Consider the following 20,129-nt stretch of genomic DNA (forward strand, 5'->3'; position numbering starts at 1 on the left):
ACATATCTTCAGTTGAAGCAAAAATAAATTTTACAGAACAATGAAAATTTAATGGCACTCCTATTAAAGAGTCACAGTATGTCAGTGTGTCCTGACATACCTATTAGGAACCACTGGTATAGTGAGGGAAGGAGGGGTTGAGGAGGAAACAAAATGTTTCTAAAAAAAGATTCAACCCCAAATTATCAGAATGTCTCTTTGATGTCTTCAATAATAAATTGTCAACCTAAAGCACTTTGGAGCATCTGGTTCAACCTCCTTCATTTAATAGAAATAGAGACCCAGAAAAGTTAGTGTCTGGTTCAAGGTCAGCAAGAAGCTAGTGCCAGGACTTAATGTCTAATAGAACATTGAGGGTTTAATTTAGATCAGGAGAGTTAAAGGATCAGGAAACCATATAAATGTATAATATATGTTACGTGTGTATAATTATACACGTTTTAGGCTTATTTTAAAAGTATGAAGGCAGAGTGCAGGGTGATTTAAATAACCTTCATCTGAAACTGTTTTATATTTTCATCACCAAGATGTTTTAAGACTATTCATTGTTAATATGTTTTCTGTGTAAATAATATTTGCTTTAGAGTTTAGAAATGCCCCTATGCTGAAAAAAAAAACAACTAAATTAACTATGGACATAGAGGTTGAAGGAAAGTGCTTTTGCCTTCTGGTAGAATAATTCACATTTTTGAACAACAGCCAAAACACTTAAAGAACATGCATTTGCATTCTGCATTTAATGTAACAAACAACAACAGAAAACATAATTTAGACACACTTCCCCTTATTAATTTGCTTTTCTGAAGTCAGTTGTAAATATGTTGATTCCCCTCTCTCCCTTTGTTTTTCTCCTGGGATGGTGCCTAACCACAGTGAGGCCATAATTGGAGAACATAGAAGGATTGATTTGAAAATGTCACGAATGTTGTTAATAAACTCCCATTGACATAAAAGATTCATTAATTTATTCTGAAGGCAATCAAGTTCACCATATTGTAGAGAATGAAACTAAATGGCTGAAAAGACAGATAAAATACATTTTTGATTATTTTAATTTTAAAGTAAAATAGCAAAAAATGTAAATCTCAGGGTTAGAGTTGCCAAAATGCATTAGGCCTTTATGTATACAACATTTCAGCTAAACAGCTCTGGAAAAAAGTCCTTTGACCACAGAAGAGTTTTCTTTTCACTCCCTAGTTATCTCAATTCACTGCTAAATCTTCAGTTATAATTTAATCTATGCAGATTACAATGACTTTGTTTTAGGGATCTAAATTTTTAAAAAAAGGAAATAAACTGCATATTCCTTAAATCACCCAGTCAAGGTCAAGTTTATAACCTATATTAAATTGACTTGATTTTCACAGTTGCTTTCAATTAGATCAAAACGGCTCTTTTTGGAATGTACAAAAAACAGAAAGGTACAAAATTCTTTTTAAAGTGGATAAAAAGGTACCCACAACTTCATTCGTTGTATTTTTCCATTGCATACTATTTATTAGAATAGTGCGTCAATAGCCTTGATCATATATGATCTAGAAGTCAAACTTATACTGAGAAATTTTTTACTTTGCCGTGCAATTCCTCCATTAAGATTTCATTTGTCAACTGAGAAAAATGTGAGTGAGTGCCTCTATGACATACCATGTAGTTAAACTCTGCATGAAATTTATAGTTTGGCTAATGAAGTCACTACAGAATTATGGAAGCTCTTTGTCACAAACTACTTAAAATATAAGATGAAGTTCAAAGATCTTTACATAGCTTGGAATTACTTATTAGAATGTGCTACTTTTACTCTCAGTATCTCAGACAATCAATTACAACTTATCTAGTAGCTGTAGTTAATAGTTAATGCTCATATGCCTTGAGTAAGTGGGTTGTTTTTTTGAGGAAATCAAGGAAAGGAGGCTACATTTTACTTCTGGATGGTTTAGAGCCTGGCTGAGCTGAGAGAAGGGAAATATGGAAGAGACTAGAGTGGGGTTCTGAGATGCACTGAAAGAGGAACCTGAAGCCAGAAATGAGGATGGAATTGGAGCCCTGGGGAAGGCACATAAATCTTGAGAGGCCTGTGGTTGGAGGGGCTCTAGCTGACTTCTGGAATGCAGAGATCTAATGAGAACCCCTGCCCACTTAAAGGTGACTGATTCAGAAGTCTGCGTGTGGGTGTGACTGAAAAGAGAAGGCCTTTCATTCTTAGCTACAAGGAAAGACTCTGAACCTTACATTCCTAAAACAATAGTGCATTCAAATTTTACCCAAGCAGTGCTCACCATATCATAGGTACCTATTAAATAAAATTCAAAAACCAATTGAGCAAAGCTAAGGGAGTTTGGCACAATTCTAGAGGTGAGTCTGTGCTCACGTGTAGGCCCACACAGGAACAGTTAAACAGTAACTAAGTAAGAATGGGGCAGTCAAAATCAGTAAAACAAGGATCTTCACTTAGACAAATCAGATGTGCACATAGTGACTTGACATGCTTTTCCTAACCGATTTATGCTGGGAGGTAATTTTTCTTTCAGCCAACACAGGTATTCATACATATTCCCATACATTGTACATTCAAAAGAAAACTAAATCTGGCTTAAATCAGTAGTAACACACTAATTACTGAAGAAGTTAGATTCTTTTCTCAAGATACCCAAGAACAATTTCCAAATAAACCAACCACAAAATCTACCACTGCTTTGGTGGTAACTGGCTTCTGAAAATGGCATTTTTACTGGACTGGATGTCACTAAGGACATCCTTCCTCCTTGAAAAACAAATTAGAATTATAGCATATTCCTCTTTAATCAGCAAGTTATCATTGAATACCTTCTCTATGAATCATCTAGAGGTAATGGGGAGTATTATCTACATGGGAAGACAAGACAAACATATTAATTTAATACATATTTTCTTAATATATATGCAAACCCTACATGGCTGTCCTCCCATGGGAAGACGCTGTTATTGTCGTATACAAACTTTTGAGGTCTAACTCAGCATAGGCTTAGCCCCAAATAGTAAATCCACCTCACTAAGCATTAGCAAGCAATGTAGATTTACTGAAACTTTTGTGAGCACACAGGAAACAGGGTTTTAACTGTATACCACATAGAAAACAACCTCAAGGAGCTCCTTTTTGAACCTTTTTAAAATTTTCTCCCATAGCTTTTTTTAGATACCAGTTACTGGGCCTCCATTTCCCATCAGAACCCATTCCCCAAATCTCTGTTATTGTCCCAAACAATTCAGCTCTAATTCTAAAGTGGTGTGCACTCCAAGACAAAGCAAAAGCTGGTATAATTAACCAGGCCAAAGCTCGCTAGAAGTCAGTTAAGCGACTATATCCCAACATGTCCCTTGGGGTGAGGATGTCATCCCCAACCCAAATGGCTTATCTAATTATTCCCCTAACAAAAACAAACATTTCTGGCTCAGGGGATGGGGAGAGAAATTCTCTGCTAAGGAAAAAAAAATGAATTTTCTCCATGTCTTTGCTTTTACAATATGCAAGTCACCATAGCAAGGGCTGTGGAACATATAAACTTGTATAAGACATAGTACGTGGGAGATTTACTAATGATCCATTTATGATCCTCTCTGTGACAGGAAAGCAGGGAGTTCCTGTATATAGGGAATTTCCTATAGAATGTTGTTGTAAGTTACTCAGCTTTGGGAAAGAATATGGAAAAATCAAGGTAAATATGTTTTGGTTTGGAATGTACTGATTTGACATTAGTGAATCAAATAGATTTTTGTGTTGGTCAATGAGACCTGGCCATAAAAATGTCCCAAATTACTAGTATTTGCCTTCCTAGACAATGTTAAGCAGTTGATCCAATAGCCTAGGTCTAATAACCAATAGGCTAGGTAGGCAGAGTCTATGTTCTGATGAATAGGAGCAGGGAGGTCCAAAAAAGAAAACTGAAGCAGCTACTTGCCTTGTAATATAAGGAATCATGTTATGGAAATCTTCCTACTTCGGGTTGAGGTCTTCTAGTCTGTGGCCAATGGGAAACCACTGTTAGTTCATGAAGAGGGAAGTGAACTGATATAACTGGTTTTTGTGAAGATTACTTTGAAAACTCTCTACAAAATAGCTTAGAAGTAGCAGAGAAAGAAGGCAGGGAGGCCAGGTATGAGGGTCTAGATAGGTAGTATGAGAGAAAGGAATGGACACACAAATGCCGAGAATTGCTTTGAAAAAGTTTCCTAGAAATTGCTGACTGATCAGAATTAGAGGAAGAAGTGAAAAAGGGAAGAGTCAAATACAACTCTGATTTGGATCTCAAGTTACTGAGGTAACAGTAATGGCATTTATAGAAATGGGGAACTTGAGATGAGAGGCCAATCTGAGGTTGGGGTTAGTCAAAATTAGTCAGTCAAGAAACATTTAATACATGCCAATCACTGGGCAAGGTGCCAGGGATACAGGAGCAAGCAAAGTTGACATGATCTTTGTCCTCAAAGAGCTCACAGATGGGGGAAAAGACCAACATTACATAAATGATTAATATAGTTTATATGTAATATAATAGGGGTAATAAATTCTGTAGAAAGAATAACCTACATTTTGTGTGGTAGTTTCAGATTTAGAAATGTTCAAGCCACTTTTTATTTTTGAATGACTACAGAGAGGAGAAAAAGGAGCAAGCAGCAGTCAGGGCTCAGAAATCAGCCTGTATTCATAGCAGCATTATTCACAATAGCCAAAAAGTGGAAGCAACACAGGTGTCTATCAACTAATGAGTACGTAAATAAAATGTAGAACATCCATACAATGGAATATTATTCAATTATAAAAAGGTGTGAGGTTCTTAGTCATGTTATAACATGGATGAACTTTGAAAAATTATGCTAAGTGAAAGAAGTCAGTCACAAAACATCACATATTGTATAATTCCATTTATATGAAATGTCCAGAATAGGCAAATCCATCAAGACAGAAAGCCGATTATTGGTTGCCTAGGGCTGGGGGTTGGGAAGATTGAGGAGTGACAGCCAAAAGATTTAGGATTTCTTGTCAGGGTGATGAACGTGTACTAAAATTGATTATGGAGATGGATGCACAACTCTGAATATACTCAAAACCATTTAATTTTATACTTCAAATGGATGAATTGTATGGTATGTAGATTATATCACAATAGAACTGTTTTTTTAATCACCTTGTGTGGTAGAATAAAGAGGTCAGCAATAGGAGAGAAAATGTTTATTAAAAACCCAGGAGTTCATTTTGAGTTCAGTTATATGTAAAGTGGTTAAAAATAGGTACAATTCAGGAACAGTCATTATCTTCTACACTAGCCATGATTTATGGTTTTCTACAATTATCTAAATATTGAGGTTTAAATGTCAGATGGGCAAAGACAAGCTCTGACCTAAAACTATGTAACAACTTTGGATGCTAGAGAACAGAGCATATCACATTTGGTCACACTTAGGACATTTGCTTAGTCACTGAGTTATCCAACCAAACTTCTTAATTTAGCTAAGCTGTAAATTCAGATTCCCCATAACCATTTTACAACATGGTTTCTGAAAAACAAAAATTTTTAGTCCCAATTGTTGTGCTTCATAACTTTCCTTTAACTGAAACTGATTTCCTTCTCAAAGGGAAACCAGTTGTTTTTTTTTTTTTTTTCATATTTTTCTTTCTCAAAGAGATATTTAAATTTCTTTTTTCTGCCAGGTCTAAGAGCCTAAGTGGGAATCTGATCTAGTCTGGGTGGTCAGGGAATGCTTCCGTAAGGAAGTGACATTTAAATTGTGATCTGTAGGAGTTTGATAGGCAGAGGAAAAAGAAGGAAAAAATGTCAGTCAGAGAGAAAAGCATGTGATTGGATCCTGGAACAGAAGAGATCCTGGTACATGTTGAAAGTTGTGGATATATTAGAGGTAAGGAACTACCCAAATAGCATTGTCTGGTGGTTGGTTTTAGATACTGGATTAGAGATCAGGATTAAAGAAGAAATCTTGAGATGTCATCAAAACAGAAGTAACCACTGAGAAGAAAGAGAGCAGGAAGTAAGAACTGCAACTGGGGAAATGCCCACAACTACAGAGAAAGCTGGGAAGAGGAGCTGCTGTGCGAACAATTGGACAGGTAGGAGGGAAATCAGGGAAGAGCAAAGGTACAGGAATGAAAAAGAGGAGACAGTTTCAAGATGGGCACAGTGATCAGTTGTGTCAGATGCTAGAGATATTATTGAAGGGGAATGAAGATCAGAAAAGGCCTGGAATTTGTCAATGTAAGTTCAAGAGACTTTAAATTTTTAAATAATTGTCTAACTCTCCCTCCCCACATTAAGAAATGGATAGAATAGCTGAGAATCAAAAACCCAACACTACATCTCACTACAGGACCAAGAGGATCAAATCCTAATGAACCTGACATGCTTCCCCCTACAAAGTGAGTTTTTGTAGTGACGTGTGTTCTAGCTGATACTAATGCAGGGGAAATAAATAAAAAGAGAGCGTATCTTTTGCAGACCTATCCCCCAAAAGCTCAAAGAGTTATTTTGGAGGACAAAATTAGGTTTACCTTGAGAATTTTTTTTAGACTCAAATGAAAACAAAGACAAATTTAGAATCCAGGGGTTGATTTTACCATTTGTTATTTCTTACAATGGGATTTAGCACAGAAAGTCATTTAACACTGAACAGAAACAGTTGAGTTACTTGTCGATTTTCAATGGCTTTTTTCTTCTGTGTTCATTTATTTATCCTTGCATCAACAATTACTTGAGCCTTACCATATGTAAAGTGAAAGGCTTCACTTCCCTTTGGAAACAGACCTCCGTATTGAGTACAGTATTTCCAGAAACACAAAGAGTCTTCTGATTCAGAGGAAGTGACATGATGGTCTATATTTCAACAGTTCTTTTACAGTGAACTAACAAGACTTTGTGGGATGACACCATGAAATTGGGCTTTAAACCCATGTGGGGGCTGAGGAGCAGGAGGACAACAACGAGGCTGATCCAGTCAGACCCCTCTGGGTGCTGGATTCGTTTCCTGTTCCTGCTATTACAGATTACCACAAACTTCGTGTCATGAAAGGACACGAATCTATTCTCTTACAGTTCTGGAGACCACGAGCCCAAAATCATTTCACTGAGCTAAAATCAGAGTGTGGGCAGGGATGGTTCCTTCTGGAGGCTCTGGGGGAAAATCTATTTCCTTGCCTTTTCCAGCTTCTGGAGAATGCCTGCACGCCTCGGCTCATGACTTCTTCCTCTCGTCACTACCATCTCTTGCTTTCATTATTACTTCTCCTACTTCCTCCTTTGACCTTCTTGGCTCCCGCATACAAGGACCCTTGTGATTACATTTAGGGCCCATCCAGGTCATGCAAGATAATCTCCTCATCTCAAGGTCCTTGACCCAGTCATATTTGTAAGTCTCTTTCACCACACAGTATTCACAGGTTCTGAGAATTAGTTGCAGATGGCTTTGTGGGGCCATTATTCATCCTACCATGGGTGTATTTCCAGTCCTAGATTTCCCTTCTCTGAGAATTACCTCTTCATCCACAACAGGGATGGAACCCTGCAGCCGTGTACTATACCTCTTGGCCAGAGCTATTTGAACCATGAATGAACACTCTCTCCAGTGGATTTATAATTAGGAAACAGAGGCCAGCAAGACCCTGCTGGAGTTACCCAACTCAGCTGCAAATAGACCCAAAGCCCAGGTGGGATTTTAGCTTTGTGTCAGGGTGACTTTTGAATGCATGTGCTAATTTAACAAGTTGCCTACTATTAAGCTATAAAAAGTGAAAGGATGGAAGCCAATTTAATCTGCATTTCAATCTCAGACCTTATTTATCTTGTTTATAAAGTTTTAAGACATTTAGAAAATTTTGCCAACCATTAAAACTTGTCAGTCATTTATTTCCTTCACTCACAATGTCACAAATGGTTATAAAGAGAACCCAGTGGGGAAATTCAAAGTCAAGATTAATGCCCCACTTATATGTATAAGTAAACTCAGTGGTTCATTTATCAGCTCCCACTAAGTTGCATTAACTGTCTTTCCAGATTATAAATCATTCTTATTAAACCAAAGGCATTTCAGTGGAAAGTTGGGCACTCTAGCCAGGGAGATAACTCACCCTAAATGCTCTTAAGGCAGAGGGGTCTGGATCACCTTCACCCTAAAATCAAAGGTAAGATTCCTTATTATCAGTCATGCATTGTTTCTCCTTCACCAAAAATATTTGATTTCACACTGATGAAATCACTATAATGAAAATTACCAATTCACTTATTTATTTAAAATTCTTCTTAAATGCATTTCTATCCCTCACTGCCTTCCACATTCCACTAAACAAGATTTAACCAAAGACAAAAGTGCTCGCTGAAGAACAATACTTAGCTCTCTTTTTATTTTAAACGCCAAGAGTTTCTTGGCTCACTGAGGCCCTCGTGGTGTGTGGCACAAGACAACAAAAGGTGCTCTGCTTTCTGTAAAGATCTTAACTGCAATGGCTGAGCCCTGGAACCACATTCTAAATTATCCATTGTTCTTTGTAGGCATCCGCTGTGCCCCATCATGTCAGATAACCACAGCTAACATTCTGTAGGCAAACATGGCCCCATTCATTACATCAAGCAGTGAATAATTCATATAGCATGTTTTACCCTGGGCAAAATACACTGACATCAGGAGCATTAAACTGGAGTCATTCAAGGAACAAAATGGTTATTCATGCTTTCAATGTGAACCATTAAATCTTGCCAATTAAGTTAAAGAATGAATTAACTCAATTCTTTGGACATATCACACAAGTCCATAAGAACACAGTTGCACAAGCAAGTTTCTTACTTGGAGTATTCCTACCTGAGAACGGAAATGCCAGTCATTGTGTCAAGCAAGTCTATACTGGTCAGGGGAGGGGAGTGGTGTGGGGGAACCACTGCTTCCTTTGAACTCCCCTTAGAAGAAAATGGTTCCCATTCATCATTTCTGTTTCATCTTGTTCCTACCCTCATCCCCTTACTCTTTTGCCACCCACCGTAGCCAAAAGAATGGTTCAAGGGCTGCTGGCTTCTCTCATCAACTAACTTGTGCCTAATTGGCATTTGTTGGCTATTGCTGACTATGTGTCCACAGTCTGCTTTTTAAAAGAAGGATGAGGGGAATTCCCTGGCAGTCCAGTGGTTAGGACTCCTCGCTTCCATTGCAGGGGGCATGGGTTCGATCCTTGGTAGGGGAAGTAAGATCCTGCAAGCTGCACAGCACGGCCAAAAAAAATTTTTTAATTAAAAAAATAAAATAAAAGAAGGTTGAGAATGGTGGCTACTCAGGCCTTTTAGAATTAATTTTCCAAAGTCAAAGGCACAGTACATTTGATGATTCCTGGAATGGTGCTTCCCTTTGGCCTCCAGTCTCAGCTCTGGCTCCCGATAAGAATGGTCTCCCACAGACACCTGACTTAGCCAAAATTCCTCAGTCGGCCTCTGAGGAGAGTAAATTTTTCTCCAAGAAAAGGAAGGTTTCCAAACTGCGCGCGCGCACACAGATGGGTTTTCCAACCAACTTCCTCCTAGCAGCTGACCCAGCCTTTCTCTCCAGAGACTCTTGGCACCTGCAGTCAAACCCTTTATTGTGAAACTCAGGTTATTGTGTTTAAGGTTTCCAATCAGACTAAAGAAATCTGGAAAAAGAGTAAAGAGAGTGGCAACCAAATACACATAAGAAGGAAATAAATCCCAAGAAAACTCCAGGCTGAAGTATCATAACTGCCATTATTGAGGTGTTCTATAGCATCATGATATTCCCGTTCCTATAACTCCTTCTCCCCAAGTTGCAGGTCTCAGGTGACCAGTAAACCATTGTGAGTTGATATTAGACTTTTAGCATTCATTATAGAGAGGAATTGACGATATGAAAGATGCAGAGGTGGGGAGAGAGAGGACCAACACTGTATATGTCAGCTCATTGAATCCCACCTCTGAGTCTGCATTATTAACATCTGCATTTTATAAATCAGGTTCAGAGGGGTTAAAGGACACATTCAGCTAATAAGTAGTTGAACTGCAATTTGATCCCTAGGGCTTCAAAGTCTGTGCTCTTTCAGCTACCCTACAGTGCTGCAAGATGATGATGTAATCTTTCTCTCTAGGGAAAAATAAAATCCTAAGTAAAATATTGAAGTATTCAAAGCATACACCAAACCTGCCTTTCTCAGCATAACTCTCGCTCTTTTCTTGCATAAACCTTCTCTAGCCAATCAGGTCTCTCACCGTGCCTTGAAACTGCTAGATGTAATTCAAAAGAATTTACAATCTAGTTAAGGAAAATGAATAAAGGAATGAATGGCTAAAATTTTTTTCAGAAAGTGCTGATTTTCACCGTGAACCAAACAGTTTTTTTTATCACTATAAATGTCAGTCTTTCAGTCTTTTAAGACAGAATCAGCATGGAGTCATTTGTTCTTATACAGGTCAACAGACACACCAAGGCCAAAGGTTCTTTTTTTTTTTTTTTTTAATTGAAGTACAGTTGATTTAGAATATTGTGTTACTTTCAGGTGTACAGCATAGTGATTCAGTCATTTTTTTCTCTGATTATATTCCATTATAGGTTATTATAAGATATCGAATAATTCCCTGTGCTGTACAGTAAAATCCTTGCTGCTTATCTATTTTATGTATAGTAGTTTGTATCTGTTTATCCCATACTCCTAATATGTCCCTTTCCCCCTCCCTCTCACCTTTTGTAACCATAAGTTTGTTTTCTGTGTCTGCAAGTCTTTTTCTGTTTTGTGTATAGATTCATTTGTATTATTTTTTAGATTCCACAATAAGTGATTTCGTATAGTATTTGTCTTTCTCTGTTTGACTTACTTCACTTAGTATAATAGTCTCTAGGTCCATCTATGTTGCTGCAAATGGCAGTATTTCATTCTTTTTATGGCTAAGTAATATTCCAGTGTGTGTGTGAGAGACATCTTCTTAAGCCAGTCGTCTGTTGATGGGCACTTGGGTTGTTTCCATGTCTTGGCTCTTGTAAATAGTGCTGCTGTGAACATTGAAGTGCATGTACCTTTTTGAATTAGAGTTTTCTTTTTGTCTGGATATATACCCAGGAGTGGGATTGCAGGATCATATGATAGCTCTATTCTTAGTTTTTTAAGAAACCTCCATAACTGTTCTCCATAGTGGCTACACCAATTTACATTCCCACCAACAGTGTAGGAGGGTTCCCTTTTCTCCACACCCTCTCCAGCATTTATTATTTGTAGACTTTATGATGATGGCCATTCTGACAGTGTGAGGCAATACCTCACTGTGGTTTTGATTTGCATTTCTCTAATAATCAGCGATGTTGAGCATCTTTTTGTTTGCCTGTTGGCCATCTGTATGTCTTCTTTGGAAAAATGCCTATTAGGTTTTCTGCCCATTTTTTAATTGGGTTGTTTGTTTTTTCAATATTAAATTGTGCGAGCTGTTTGTATATTTTGGATATTAACCCCTTGTTGGTTCCATCATTTGCAGATATTTTCTCCCATTTCTGTAGGTTGTCTTTTCATTTTGTTGATGGTCTTCTTTGCTGTGCGAAAGCTTTTAAGTTTGATTAGGTACCATTTGTCTATTTTTGCCTTGCAAAGTTTATTTCTTCACACTTTTCAGTTTCCACTCTTCTCCTCTCTGGCTCTTCCACCCTTTATCTAGTTCTGGAACAAGAGAAAAGGGGAAATAAGACAATCCATTTATTTCATTTTAGGTGGATAAATGATTTCAATGTAAACTTAACCTTGCCCACTATAATAAGGTAGCAGAGTCCAGGGACAAAAGAATAGGTGTAAAGACATTATTGGGAGAATTGACAAAATTTGATTATTGGCTGTGAAGTAGATAATTGTATTTATCAATGTTAAGTACCTGATTTTAATAACTGTACTGTACATGTATAAAAGAATGTAACCTGGAGTATTTAAGGGTAAAGGGGCATGATGTCTCCAACTTACTCTCAAATAGTTCAGAAAGAAGAATATGAGAGAAAGAGTGAGAGAGAGAGAACAATAAAGCAAATGGGGGAAAATGTAAACAATGGCTGAATCTGGGGAAAGATTATGTGGAAATTCCTTGTGCACCATTTTTACAACTTTTCTGTAGGTTTCAAGGAAGCTCAAAGTAAAAAGTTAGAAATAAAAATGTTCATGGAGTTAGTTTCAGTATCTCTTGGGGAAAAAAACAACTAATCATTACGGCAAGAAACAACTTCAGAGATCTCCCAGGCAAACCCTTCAATTCAAGGATGGGGAAATTGAGGCCGAGAGGTACAGGGTAACTACCTGTGTGAGCAGCTATAAGAGGCAGGGCACACAGGCATGCAGCACCAAGCCCACAGTCTCCTACTTGAATCCTTCAACCAGGCTATCCCTTTTTTCTCAGAGTTTTTCTTGACTACTTATATCCCATCTTATTACCTTCTCTGACTCTCTCAACTTCCCTCAAATCATTCCATGCATAGCACAGTGTATTCTATGCATAGCACAGTAATTCTGCAGGATTTTAATAGATGTTATATAAAGAAGTCTACGCACAACTAATAGCCTTAAGAAATATGGGGTCAAACAAGGTAAAACGGACTTCCCAAGGCCTTTAAAACACTAATGTGGGGCTTCCCTGGTGGCGCAGTGGTTGAGAATCTGCCTGCCAATGCAGGGGACACGGGTTCGAACCCCGGTCTGGGAAGATCCCACATGTCGCAGAGTGACTAGGCCCGTGAGCCACAGTTGCTGAGCCTGCACGTCTGGAGCCTGTGCTCCGCAACAAGAGAGGCCGCGAGAGTGAGAGGCCCGCGCACCGCGATGAAGAGGGGCCCCCGCTTGCCACAACTGGAGAAAGCCCTTGCACAGAAACGAAGACCCAACACAGCCATAAATAAATAAATAAATAAATAAAAATTAAAAACAAAAAAACACTAATGTGCACATAGTGGGATAACAGGGGATATAATATGCAGCATTTTTCAAACATATTTGGACAGGGAAGACTTTTGTTTTGCAGAGTCTTTGGGGCTACCCATTCCAATACATTTTTGGAAGAGCTTGTATAGAGCAGCAAATGCATCATGACTAAATGCTAAATGACAGATGCAAAGTGTCATCTCTCCCATTCAACATGATGAAGTGCCTATGTTTCTGGGACTGTTGGGACTTACTCTGTGGTGTTGCTAAAGGAGGAATGGAATTGAATTTACAACCTACAATTTTGGGCAAATCAGCAAATCCCTTTGAGCCTGTTTTTTCATCTGTAAAAGAGAGGTAATATCTATATTGCAGAGTGCTTTGTATGGGTTAGTGGAAACTCTCTATGAAAGTTCTTTATACTCTACAGACCACTGCTTAAATATATAAGGTAGCATATGACTATAGCACTAAAGGTGAGGGTGCTCTTGAAAAAAACAAAATTCTGCCACAGACTGTGGAAGAGCATAGGGAGATGGTTTGCATAGATGGTGATTCTCGCAGAAGAAGCGGTTTGGAGAGAGCTATGTGTGCAATTCCAGACTTGTTAATAACTACCTTTGTAAATCCATTGGAAGAAAAATAATCAGGATACAGAACTGGCAGATGCTCAGAATTGTTTAAGACACAATTAGGGAAATACAAGTATTTGATTTTGGTTTGTCATTCTTTGGCAAGGAACACTGATGCAATGCCTCTATCAACATTTGGCATGATATTTTAACTAAAAGGTCTCAATGGCCTAAAAGGCAACCAGTTCTTTACTTCTGGCAGAAGGAGCTTTCCGTGCATTGAGCCCAGGTCGGAGGGAACAATAGTGACTTCCTATTGTCCAGCAGATGGCCTTAACTGTGTCAAGCTATTCAGGCTCTGTTGGTCTCACATCCAGCCAAATTCACCATCTAAATATTTCATAGCTCCCATCACAGCCATAACTTTTTACCAACATATCTCTCAAACATAAGCTATTTAGTCCACTGTGGTTGTAGTTGCTGTTTTGATATCCCATATATGCATAACATTTAAAACCTTGAGATTCTTTAAATAAATTACTTAATTGTATTCCTCTTCACAAGTTCTTTGAGGTGGGCTTGACTAACACTATCATTGCGGAGGTGAGGACACTAAGGCTCAGGGTAGTAAATGTATTCCTTAACGGAGGTCACAGTGCTGAGGTTAGACTCCTGTGATTCCTAGACCTGCACACTAATACCTGGTCCAGGCTGCCCCACCTCCTTCAATTCCAGCATCTTGCCGGCAGGTCAGAAGCAGTATGGCTAGCAGGGCTGGTCTCTCATTTTAGTGGAAATAAAATAGTGGATTATCCAGTGTAGTAACCCTAGGTGTCCCCCAAACATCTCCCTACCTGGGTAATTCAGTGTGAAAACTGCACCTTAAAAAATCGTCCTGTCCAGTTCCTTTCTTTGATGTCTGGTTTTACCTGGCAAATTCTCCCCAAGGCAACACCTGAGACAAACCTGAAAAAGGTGAGAGGAGAAAGCAACTGGCAAAGACCCTGCCATCACGAACTAAGAACAAACCAGCACTCCAGGCATGGAAGGAGGGAAAGCTGTGCTGACGGGGAGGCAAGGCCGGCCTGGACCAGCTGTACCTTCTTCGCACTGGTCAAGAAGAAGTCATGGCATCGCAAAGACTTCCAGGTGCATGCGCAGTGGAAGAACGTGGTAGCTGAAAGCACCACTCTAAGGTGCCACGTGTGTCTCCGGGGTCCCGGAAGTGTCTGCTAGCACATGTGAATTCCAGAGGGGATGGGAGGCTTTTGTTAAAACTTAGGATCCTGCAGAACCCAGAAGGCCACAAGGCGAGGAAAGGAAGTGGTGGAAACAATTAAGAAATCTAAGCAGAAACGGTTGCCGGAGAGAGGGCCACAACTGTTCTTTCGACCACATCCGATATTTGCTTCAAATTGTTATGCAGGACGGTAATTGTCTCCTGGGAGGGCAAGAGGCAAATTGGGCCGGGCTGGCCTCTAATAGGTTTCAACAGCAAAGCACCCTCATAAATAGTGCATATTGTGAAACCAGAGGTTTCTCCTTTTCCAACAGACCTCTCCCAACCCTCCTCCTTTAATTAAAGAAACATGGCTTACCAAGAAACAAATACCTCTTTTCATAAGGCCTTAAGTATGGAATAAGGAGGAAGAAAAAAAGAAAGAAAAGAATTCTACACTGAAGAAGTGAATGTTTAATAAGCCATTCATGCAGAGACTATGATAAATAGATGATTCCATGTTTCTAATCGACAACACTGCTTGGTGATTCCCTAGCATCACCTATCTGGCAAGTGACAATATCATGCCCCCAAGGACCGTGGCTAGGCTGGAATTTAATGCATCAAGACTCAATCTGGAGTGAACCTCTGTTCTGGTTAGTCCATTTCTCACCACCCCCAGTTTATTACCTCCACCAACCTCTCCAGTCTTGTTCACACTGTATTTTCTTGTGCCATCTGGTGGATTTCAAGTGATTTTGCAGAAGAGTTCAAACCAGTTCCACCTAAGTGTTGACTTGTTTAGTTTTCGAGTTCACCTCAGAGACTCATGATGACACCTCTAAAGCCTTAATTTTCTTGATCTTTTCTAATCAGTTTGCCTGTGCTTTTGTCGTATCTACTTTGACTTGTTAAAAATCACTTATATTTTTGGATCAGTAAATCAGGCACATGGTAGAAAATTCAAAAGGTGCATATGGTGAAAGTACAATAAGTCTGTCTTCTCCAGTTGCCCAGTTCCTGTTCTGAGAGGTAACGGCCATTTACCTTGTTCCAGAAGTGTACAGCACACATGTATACCTTTAACAAACTTTAGTGTGTTTTACACACTGATTTGTTTTACTTTTTTTTGGTATATAATGTTCTCTTGCATACTATAGTGTACATTATATAACCAGTCTTTAACTTCTCGATATTCAAAACAATACTGCAATGAGTACTCTTGTACCTCTGTTACTTCAATCTAATGAAGAGTAAGTCCTGAAAGTTGGATTTCTAGATCAGAGGACATTAGAGGCACTTTAATTGTCACTAGACATTTTCAAATAACTCTTCAAAGAGGTAGTAACAGTTTACACTTCCATTAGCAGTGTATGAGCATGCCTTTTTCCTAGACTTTGGCCAATAGCATGTTACCAAACTTTTTGATCTTTGCCTATATGATAAATGAAAAATTGTATCACATTATAGTTTTACAATTAAAAAAAATTATTTAGACTGGGTTGAGAATCATTTCATAAGTTTGTTATTATTTTTTAATTAATTTATTTTTTATTTCTTTATTTTTGGCTGCGTTGGGTCTTTGTTGCTGCACGCGGGCTTTTTCTAGTTGTGGCGCACGGGGGTTACTCTTCATTGCAGTGGCTTCTCTTGTTGCGGGGCATGGGTTCTAGGCGCGTGAGCTTCAGTAGTTGTGGCACACGGGCTCAGTAGTTGTGGCTCGTGGGCTCTAGAGTGCAGGCTCAGTAGTTGTGACGCACGGGCTTAGTTGCTTCACAGCTTGTGGGATCTTCCTGGACCAGGGCTCGAACCCGTGTTCCCTGCATTGGCAGGCGGATTCTTAACCACTGCGCCATCAGGGAAGACCAGTGCCTCTTTTTAAAATGTGAGAGCATGTCTGCCTTTTGCCTTGGGGTCCCAGTCTAAACTGGGAAACAGAGTCTTATTTTAATATCTTGTTACATATGATTTGATAAAAATATAGAATATTGTTTTGTGTGTTTTAAACTTACAGTGAATGGTTTCATAGTGTATGTAACACTCTGCAGTTTGATTTTCTCAGTCAGCATTATGCCTTGAAGAGCTATGCATGTTGATACATAAAGATCTAGTTCATTCATTTTAATTGTTGTCTAGTATTCCACTGTATACCACAGTTTATTTGTCTATTCTTCTATTCATGGACATTTGAGTTGTTTTGAATTTTTTATTATTACCAACTGCAATAACATCCTTGTACATGTCCCCTTGGGCACATATAAAAGAATACATCCAGGATATACACCTACAGTGAATTTGTTGAGTATGCACACTTTCAATTTTAAGAGCTATTGCAAAATTGCTCTCCAAATACACTCCCACAAACAAAATACTAGAATTCCCTTTTCTCTAAATAATCACTTCCTTGCCAATACTGGTTATGGTCACGATTCTTAATTTTTACCAATTTTCTGTGTGTAAAACAGCATCTTGCTTAAAAATTGAATTTCTTTGGTTACCAGTGAGAAGAAGTATCTTTTCATATTTATTTATTTATTTATTTATTTTTCTTTTCATATTTTTAATTGAAAATTTTTATTGAGAAAATTGTAGATTCATTTGCAGTTGTACGAAGTATTATGAAGGGATCCCTTGTACATTTTGCACACTTTTCCCTGTGGTCATATTCTGCAAAACTATAGTATAAGGTCACATCCAGGATACTGACATTGATACATCCATCCGTCATAATCAGATTTTCCCAGATTTGTACTCATTTGTGTGTGTGCCATTTTCTTTTTTATTTTGGTAATTCAGATTTCCTCTCAGAAAATTGACTGCTTATATTCTTTGATGATTTTCTTTTAAATTGTTTTGTATTTATAGGTAATATAGGTAATTCTGGATGATAATCTTTTATCTGTCATATGTGTTAAAATACAGTACATTTGTTCCTTCTACTTTGTCACTCATATTTTAATTTTACTGTGACTTTCTAAAAATTTGTGTAGTCAAGTTTAATACTCTTTTTGTTTCAACTTAAGTTTTTGCTGTCTTGTTTGAGAAATCATTCCCTACCCTGAGATCATAAAATATTCTCTAATATTTTCTTCTAATTTAAAAAAATTTTTTTTCAGATTATAGTTATTAATCCATTGAGAGATTGTTTTTATGTACGATGTGAGGTAGTGATCTAATTTTACTTTTTTTATATGAAACCAGTTTTTCCAATGCAACAGTTATTTATTATCCCATCTCTCTGATTTATCTGATTTTTTTCCTCCTCCATTATATACCTAGGGCCCATATACGCTTGTTTCATTCCTCAGCTCTCTGTTCTGTTCTGATGCTCTATTTGTCCATGCACAAATACAACCATACCTTACATTAATTACTATGACTTTATAACTAACCTGGATGTTAGGTAGCATAAGTCTGTACTCTTTGTTCTTATTGGAGAACAGTTTTAGCTATTGACTATTCTTGATTATTTTCTGACTTTCTCATGAAAAATAGAATTTTTCAAGTTTCATGAAAAAGCCAATTCACTTTTTATTGACATAGAAGTGAATTTACAGACGACAAATTTTCTGCAGTGTACTGCTTTTAGCTACATTTTCAAATGTAGTTCTATTTTTTTAATTCAGTATTAAATAGATTTTAATTTTTATATTTGTCCTCCTTCACACTTGAGTTTTTCAGAAGTATATTTCTCCCCTAAAGGTATGACAGCTGTTGTTGTTTTCAAGTGTCTTTTTATTGTTGTTTTCTAATTTAATTATTTAGCTGTGATAAGATAATATGGACCATATGAAAAGATTCTCTGGAACTTGTTGAGATTCTTCTCATGACCTAGGATGTTATCAATTTTTATAAATGTTCAATGGGTGCTTTAAAAGAGTGCATTCTTGGTCTGTTGGGAACAAGATTCCATATCTACCATTAGATCGAGATTTTAAGTTACGTCTTGCAAATCTTCTACATTTTTACTAATTTTCTTTTCTCTTCTTGACATATCAGTTTCTGAGAGAAATATATTAGAAGCTCCCACTATGATTTTGGATTAGGCTCTCTTTGTAATTCTCTCAAAGTTTGTTTTATCTATTTTGAGGCTAGGGTCATTAGGAGTAGTAGGCTCATGATTTATATATCTTCTTGGTTGATTGTTAAACTACCCTTCACTTTTTTAAAACAATATTTATTTATTTATTTATTTGGCTGCGCCAGGTCTTAGTTGCGGCATGCGGGATCTTCGTTGTGGCGTGCAGGATCTTTAGTTGTGGCATGTGGGATCTTTCTCTTGTGGCATGCGGGATCTTTCAGTTGCAGCATGCAGGATCTTTAGTTGTAGCATGCAGGATCTTTAGTTGCAGCAGGCGAACTCTTAGTTGTGGCATGTGGGATCTAGTTCCCTGACCAGGGATCAAACCCGGGCCCCCTGCATTGGGAGCGTGGAGTCTTAGCCACTGGAGCACCAGGAAAATCCCTACCCCTTCACTTTCAAAGATCCACAGTTCCCAGAAAGCATTTGTTCGTTCCTGAGTCACATAAATCACAAAATATTCCAAACTGCAGGTGTCAGTATACCATTGAGCTACTTCTCACTTGGGTCACTCTGTGTAGCATTCACCAAGTGGAGTAGCAATAGAAATGTACTTATGCATTGGTTCAAGATGGCGGAATAGAAGGACGTGCTCTCACTCCCTCCTGCGAGAACACTGGAATCACAACTAACTGCTGAACAGTCATTGACAGGAAGACACTGGAACTCACCAAAAAAGATACCCCACATCCAAAGACAAAGGAGAAGCCACAATGAGATGGTAGGAGGGGTGCAATCACAATAAAATCAAATCCCATAACTGCTGGGTGGGTGACTCACAAACTGGAGAACACTTACACCACAGAAGTCCACCCACTGAAGTGAAGGTTCTGAGCCCCACGTCAGGCTTCCCAACCTGGGGTTCTGGCAAGGGGAGGAGGAATTCCTAGAGAATCAGACTTTGAAGGCTAGCAGGATTTGATTGCAGGACTTGGACAGGACTTGGGGAAACAGAGACTCCACTCTTGGAGGGCACACACAAAGTAGTGTGCACTTTGGGACCCAGGGGAAGGAGCAGTGACCCCATAGGAGACTGAACCAGACCTACCTGCTAGTGTTGGAGGGTCTCCTGCAGAGGTGGGTGGTGGCTCTGTCTCACCATGAGGACAAGGACACTGGCAGCAGAAGTTCTGGGAAGTACTCCTTGGCGTGAGCCCTATCAGAGTCCACCATTAGCCCCACCAAAGAGCCCGGGTAGGCTCCAGTGTTGGGTCACCTCAGGCCAAACGACCAATAGGGAGGGAACCCAGCCCCACCCATCAGCAGTCAAGCAGATTAAAGTTTTACTGAGCTCTAACCACCAGAGCAACAGCCAGCTCTACCCACCACCAGTCCCTCCCA

The 20,129-nt window shown here is 38.7% G+C and overlaps 1 long non-coding RNA gene across 1 annotated transcript in view; it reads left to right on the forward strand.

Annotated features, from left to right (window-relative positions):
* The first annotated feature begins 11,687 nt into the window (after positions 1 to 11,687).
* LOC309643168 overlaps positions 11,688 to 20,129 on the forward strand; it is a 385,106-nt gene continuing 376,664 nt past the window's right edge. The window contains exon 1 of the long non-coding RNA XR_014253602.1: positions 11,688 to 12,935. This is a non-coding gene — a long non-coding RNA (uncharacterized lncRNA). The remainder of the gene's footprint in view (positions 12,936 to 20,129) is intronic.

The sequence above is a fragment of the Balaenoptera physalus genome (assembly GCF_965194825.1).
Source record: "Balaenoptera physalus genome assembly, chromosome: 14".
Lineage (NCBI taxonomy): Eukaryota > Metazoa > Chordata > Mammalia > Artiodactyla > Balaenopteridae > Balaenoptera > Balaenoptera physalus.